At 55.8% G+C, this 7,215-nt stretch overlaps 1 pseudogene; it reads left to right on the forward strand.

Moving 5' to 3' along the window:
• Positions 1–734: 734 nt before the first annotated feature.
• On the forward strand, positions 735–3,228 carry LOC146358606 (uncharacterized; annotated as a pseudogene).
• The last annotated feature ends 3,987 nt before the right edge of the window (positions 3,229–7,215 follow it).

A 7,215-nucleotide genomic window follows, 5' to 3' on the forward strand; every position in this document is an offset into this window, starting at 1 on the left:
ATTGGCTGTCTAGCCACAAATGCAGGGCAGGAGAAGTGCAGAGGGAACAAACCCCTCCATGCTTCTCCTGCCCTGCATTGGATAGGTGGTTGCCTCTGAGTTCGGAGGTGGCCGCCTATCTCCATAGGATTGCTCCCTGTCACTTATATGTAGTCATTGAAGAAAAAACATATTTGGGCCCCATCTACATTGCACCCACCACTGCGCTGAATTCGGTATCCCATCGGGTTAAATGCTCTCGCATTTTTACGTGATTATCCTCACTCACCCATTTTCTCCGCTCCACTCCCACCGTGAACGCGGGAGCTTGGTTCACACTCTGGCGCCATGCAGTTCCCCAGCTCCAAAGCATGGCCGCCCTGATTGGAGGAGCAGCAACTCCTCCCCCCTCTGCCGATAAACCACCCACCCTCCCATCAACTCGCCTAGCCTCCCCTCCCTGTGTCCTTCCTCAGCCGTTCGCTGTAAACCTCACTGCGCCTGCGTCACCACACCCTATTGATCCCCTGTTAGCTCTTTCTGGACACATTCTATCTTCTTTGGTGTCCGAATCCGGCTGGAGCCATGGATCCAGAACTGTCAATGTTCTACAGGCTGCTGTTTCTCTCTGCAAATGTCTGATATGTACTCTCCAGGCACTGATCGCTCTGGAAAGGCTGTTGTCTGAGCGGTGGCAGTCTCGTCTCCAGGTACTGCACTGCTACTGCCATCGCCATCAGAACTTGTGTTCAAGGATGCTTCAATACACGTTGACCATAGCGCACAACGTGGCTCTTCTCCCCATGCCTCGGGTTTTCCGGAGGTATTGGGTGCGCCCGAGAAGCCAGGACTGGTGGGAGAGGTTGGTTCTGCATAGGGATGTACGAAAGTCACTTACCTGTTCGTGGATTAAGTTGATGGTGGAGGGGAGGCATTCCGTCCCTCCCCCCAGAATCCTGGCCGACCGGCTCCGCTCCGCAGGGTTTCTGCGGAGCCACCAGCCGGCTCCGCCAGCTGGCTCTGCCAGCAGCTGGACATCTGGCCACTGGCTAGCAGGGATGCAAATGGCGGCAGCCATAGCCGCCGCCATTTGTGTTCCTGCAGTCAGCCGTGATAGGCTACGTAAATGTTTACGTAGCCTATCAAGTCTGACTTAAAAAAAACCACAACAACGCGCGTATGCAAATGGCAGCGGCCACGGCCGCCACCATTTGCATTCCTCATTTTGGCACGTCTTAGTCTATGTCAAGATTTACGTAGACTAAGATGGCGAAAATAAGGGGAACGCAAATAGCGTAGTGGATGCTACGCTATTTGCGTTCCCCTTATTTTCGCCATCTTAGTCTATGTAAATCTTGATGTAGACTAAGACGTGCCAAAATAAGGAACGCAAATGGCGTCGGCTGTAGCCACCGCCTTTTGCGTACATGCGGGTTTGTTTTTTTTTTAAAGTCAGACGTGATAGGCTACGTAAACATTTACGTAGCCTATCATGGATTTTTTTAAAAAAAACCTAGCCGTGATAGGCTACGTAAATCTTTACGTAGCCTATCACGTCTTTTTTTTTTTTAACTGGAAATGGTGGTGGTGGCAGCCAGTCGGAAGACTGGCCGCCGCAGCCGCCACCGCCGAACCGCCGCTGGAGCCACCACCGCAGCCTCCGCTGCCCGGAAGATCCGCCCCAGGTAATTCTTGTCCTGGGGGGGCGGGGGGGCAGGCCGTTCCGCCACCGATTTCGGGGGGGCGAATGCACTGGTATTCGGCCTCCCCGGGATCCGTGGTGGAATTCTCTGACATCCCTAGTTCTGCAAGTGTGGAATGACGAGTGCTGGATCGAGCACTTCAGGATGCCTCGTCACACCTTCTTTCAGGTGGTTGGCGAGGTGGCCCCGCTCTTGGCCAGACGCTCAGCACAATTGCGCAGAGCGATCCCGGTGGAGAAGAGGGTGGCCATTGCCATTTGGAAGCTCGCCAACCATGCCTTGTACAATAGTGCGGTGGAGCAGTTCAGGGTGGGGAAATCCACGGTCGCAGGAATCTTTGTGGAGGTGTGCCTTGCTCTGGAGCATGCTCTACTGCAGAGAATGGTGACCCTTGGCGATGTGGATGTGGTGAGTGCGGCTCGGGGGTGGGGGTGCAAGGCTTTGGGGGGGAGGGAACACCTTGGATGCTTCGAATCTTCGAAGAATCCAAGACCCATCTAATGTGTTGGTTTTTATTAGGTTGGGTTCGCATCTTCGAAGAATCGAAGAATCGTGCTCAATGCACGATGTGAGGTTCACATCGGGGGATGGGTTCTTGTCTGCGCAGTTTTTGAGAGCTACTCCCCGGTTCATGATGATTGCCATCCTCTTGGACGTGTGTGTGTGTCGGGACCGCGTCACACAACCCTTGCGGCGGGTGCTGTGTGCTTTGTGCTTGACAGGGCTTGTCCGGGCAAGTGTGTAGGGAGATGGGAGCACGAGCGGGATGCAACTGTTGCTCGGCAACGGCCACTCATGCTTTGGCTGCCTCCCACCAAATATGGTCTCTCCTCTTTCTCCAGGAGATGCTTGGCTTCTCCGCCCTTGGCTTTCCCGGGGTGTTCGCGGCTTGTGATGGGACGCATATCTCGATCATATCCCCAATTAGACAGGGCAGCGAGTTTATCAATCGTAAGCACTACTACTCAATGCTTCTGCAAGGCACAACAGACCACGTGGGAAGATTCATCAATGTTGAGATTGGGTGGAGTGGGCGAAACCATGACACCTATGTCTTTCGTAACTCGGCGCTGTGCAAAGCGATGGATGCAGGGAAGTTTGTGCCCCGGAACCCGACGTGGAGAGCAGGCTATGTGCTTATCCCTCCACTGATCCTGGCCGATGGAGCTTGCCCCGTGCGATGAAGCCTTTCTGGGGACACCTCTCACCAGAGGAGGCTCACTTCAACCAGCGCCTCAGCAGAGCTAGAAACGTGGTGGAGCACGCTTTTGGCAGGCTGAAGAGAAGATGGAGATGTCTTGTGGGACGACTGGAGGTGGTGGAGAAAAACGTGCCATCAGTGATTTCTGCCTGTGTCATTCTCCACAACATCTGCAAGACTTACGGGGCTGCTTTGACAGAGGCGTCAGGGGACAGTAATCACATGGTGTTGGAGACCCTGGGGCTTCCCTATGTGAATGACAACCAGTTGCATAATGAGTGGGGGAACGAGGTCTGCAGGGCTCTTTGTGAATTCATGTGGGAGAACAGGGGAGGATTGCAGTGAGGGGACATCTCCTGGGAATCCCACTGGGGCTGGCCATGTTTGAGCGGTTGGTGGGCTCGTGGTTTCAATGTCTGCCTTGTTTGTTGCTTGCCCCTGATTGCTTCTCCGTTTTTGTTCATGCCTTTTCCTCTCTGATTAAAACTGTTGGAACAACGGTAATTGGCTCCCGCCCCTCTCTTCTTCTCACATGCAAGAGGCAGTGACCACCACCACCCCACTTTCCAAAAAGCTTCTTCAAAGGATCAGAGATTTGGAGATTCATCGAGAGGTGGCGCTGCAAGGAAATAGGGGAGGCGGAATGCTCTATGGTCTTGTCAAAACTGCCCCACTGTCATTCTCCTGTCAGTGAAATGGCACCCAGGCAGCTCACATATTGGCAGGAGAGGGAGGTTGAGCTGATGCTCCAGGTGCTGCTCCAGGACCACCGGGCCAAGATGGTCCTGAGGAGCTCAACCAGGAGGAACGAGGCGGTCTACAGGGCAGTAGCGAGGGGGCTCTCACAGGTGGGGTTCCCTCGCTCTGCCCTGCAGGCCCACACTAAGTTCAAGGCCTTGAAGGCCCGGTTCTTTGTGGCCCTGGAGCAGAACTCTGGGATGCCTCCCCCTGTGGCACAGCCTCCCCACTACAGGGAGATGCACGCCTTGTGGGTCCATGCCGGGCAGCCGAGCCCCGCCAATAGGCGCAGTGCAGGTCAGCCATGAGGTGTTTCCACTACTATCTCTTCGGTGCTGCACCTGTGGAGTGTGTTGCGTAGTGGTGTCTGGGGAGGGGCAGGGGGTGGCCCTCCCAGGGGGAGGGCTGGCAAGGGGCCCAAGCAGGGTGATGATGCCTGGGGTTAAGCCCCGCTGGTGACTCTGGCCTTGCATTGTGCTGGTAAGCCACCCTTGCCCACGTGTGCCACACTGGTGCCCCCTTGCCCATGCTGAACACGCAGCACACCCCAATACGCAACAGCCTGAATGGGGGTCCCAACTGCACTGTCCACACTGGGGGAGGTGCTTTGCCAGGGGCAGCCTGGGAAGGCTGTGGGCGGGCAATGAGGTGTGGCCTGGGCATGCGAGGACAATACCTGGGATTGCCCCTCTCAAGGGCCCTTCTGGACAGGGGCACAGCACTCCTCACCTCAGTGCCACATTTCTGGGCAACTGTTGCAGCACAAGCATGGTGGTGCACCAATGCCCTTGCGTGCATACACGTTTCCCCATGCCTGTGCCTGTGGAGCAACTAGAGATGTCAGAGAATTTCTCCACGAATTTCGGGGAGGCCGAATGCCAGCGCATTCGGCCCCCCTAAATTGGTGGAGAAACAGTCTCCCCCCCCCGCCCCCCCCCCCGGGACAGGACTTACCTTGTTCGAATGTTCCTGGCGGCGGCAGCTCCAGCAGCGGTTCGGCGACGGTTCGGCAGCGGCAGCAGCCGCTCTTCTGACCAGCTGCCGCCGCCAACACTTCCAAGTTAAAAACAAAACAAAAAAAACGAACGTGATAGGCTATGTAAACATTTACGTAGCCTATCACGGCTAAATTTTAAAAAAACACCATGATAGGCTACGTAAATGTTTACGTAGCCTATCATGGCTGACTTTGAAAAAAAAAAAGTGCGTAAACAAAGGGCAGCGTCTATGGGCGCCGCCATTTGCGTTCCTTGTTTTGGCATGCATAGTCTACATAAACATTTACGTAGACTACGGTGAAAATAAGGGGAACGCAAATAGCGTTGCCCTTATTTTCGCCGTAGTCTACGTTACGGATGGCGGAGAATTTCTCCACGAATCTCCGGGAGGCCGAATGCCAATGCATTCGTCCCCCCGAAATTGGTGGGGAAATTCTCCGCCACCCCCCCGCCACCACCACCCCAGGATGGGACTTACTTCTGTCAAAAGTCCCTCTCGGCGGCGGGTCCCGGCGGCATTTCGGCGGCGTTTCGGCGAGGGCAGGGGCGGCGGCCGGTCTTCCGACCAGCTGCTGCCACCACAATTTCCCAGTAAATTTTTTAAAAAGTGATAGGCTATGTAACGATTTACGTAGCCTATCATGGCTGACTTTGAAAATCTAGCCGTGATAGACTACGTAAATCGTTACGCAGACTACCCGTGCCCAAATATGGAACTCAAATGGCGTTACGTAGCCTATCATTTTTTTTTTTTTACCATTTTCTTTTTTATTTCGCAGCCGGGGAGACAGGGCACTCCCCCCCGGACAGAATTCCGGCGGCGAGGGATGGGGCGCCTCCCCCCCGGCCTGAATTTCGGCCGGGAGGAGCGGGGCGCCTCCCCCTCGCCAAGAATTTCGGGGGGAGAACTGAAGCGCCTCCCCCCCCACCGAAAACAGCTGCGGGACCAGGTAAGGGACTTTAATCTATCCTTAGTCTACGTAAATGTTTACGTAGACTACACGTGCCAAAATAAGGAATGCAAATGGCGGCGCCCATGGGCGCCGCCATTTGCGTACGTGCTTTTTTTTTTTTAAGTCAGCCGTGATAGGCTACATAAACATTTACGTAGCCTATCACGGCTGACTGCAGGGATGCAAACAGCGGCGGCTACGGCTGCCGCCATTTGCGTCCCAGCAGGAGAGGAGGTTTCGTGGCTGGAGGGACGGGGCACCTTCCCCTGGACAGAATTTTGGGGGGAGGGATGGGGCGCCGTCCCCCCACCGCAAATCAAGCTTCGGGATCAGGTAAGTGACTTTCGTACATCCCTAGGGGCAACTGGTGGGGAGATTGTCATGTGGCAGGTGGGAATGCCACTAGGCCTGCGCATGAGCTTGGTTGGGGCACCCCCCCAGCCCTTTGGGCCACCCTTGTCCTTAGGGGCAAACCTGTCTTTTCCAGCACTGCAGAGAGTGCTGGCCGGGCAGCAAGTAACACCATCAGTGGCTCTGGGGGGGGGATCAGTGCCATCCTCCTCTGGTGGCAGAGGCAGACCTGGGGCTGGGAGCCAACCTGCCCCTGCGGCGGCCACCGTGGGACAGGTCGCGCCCAGGAGGAGGACCGCAGGTGAGCCTAGAAAGGGCATGGTGGAGGCCCTTCCTGGCATGTCCTTGTCCTGAGGACACTGCTCCTGTAGCGGCACACAGACCCTGATGGGCCATGGACAGTGGGATTTTGGTGGAGGAACAGACAGCTGTCCGGGAGCAGCCCATTGACACACAGCGAGGGAATGAGTGGAAAAGGCAAGCAGGTTCCTGGCCTGATGCAAGGCAAGCACTCCTCCCCATGGGCAGCCCTACGCTCTCTCCCCGCTCCGCTCACACACACCCAATTTCTGCCAGAGTGGCCCACCGACATGTGATCACCCCCTCCACGGGTGTCCCATCGCTGGGGTCGCACTGACACAACTTCCCCTTCCACCAACACAGGTACAGCCACACCAGGGACATCAGGGCAGCCTGCCCAAAGCTCGGTGGGGCCCGCTGTTGTGGGGCCCAGCGGAGCGTCTTCGGGGCAGGTGGAGACAAGCACCACTGTCCTCGGAGCCGTCATCCACCTGGAGGGCTCCGTGAAGAAGACTAGTGAGTATCTAAGGCTGGCGGCTTCCATGTGTGGGCAACACGCAGGCTGTTATTCATGGGGCCCTGATCGGGATCGTTCCCTTTTTTTCAGTGGGGAAGATGGAGAAGTGGCTGTCGCGCCTTGAGCAGGAGGCCCAGGAAAAAAAGAAGACCTGTCGGGAGCAGGCTCAGGGGAGGGGGGGAAGCATTAAGCTGGGGTCTATTGCACTGGGTGGGGTGGGGTGGGGTGGGCACTTTGTAAATAGCACTTATAAATAAAACGAGCAAGCACTTGAATACATTTTTTACATAAAGCCACCTTTGTGGTGCCACACTGCTCTCATAAGTAACACAACTTGTGGGAGAGACTTGTTTGGTTTCTAAAGAGCTTTACTATGGGGATGATGGGGGAGGGAATACACAGGGGAGATAGATACTTGAGCGTGGTCCTGCACAGCGGTGTGGGGCACTTCTCTTTGGGTGCTCGAGTCTCGCTG

Source organism: Heloderma suspectum, chromosome 1, assembly GCF_057233095.1.
Source record: "Heloderma suspectum isolate Gila_16-S chromosome 1, 16-S_ref, whole genome shotgun sequence".
In the NCBI taxonomy this organism is placed as follows: domain Eukaryota; kingdom Metazoa; phylum Chordata; class Lepidosauria; order Squamata; family Helodermatidae; genus Heloderma; species Heloderma suspectum.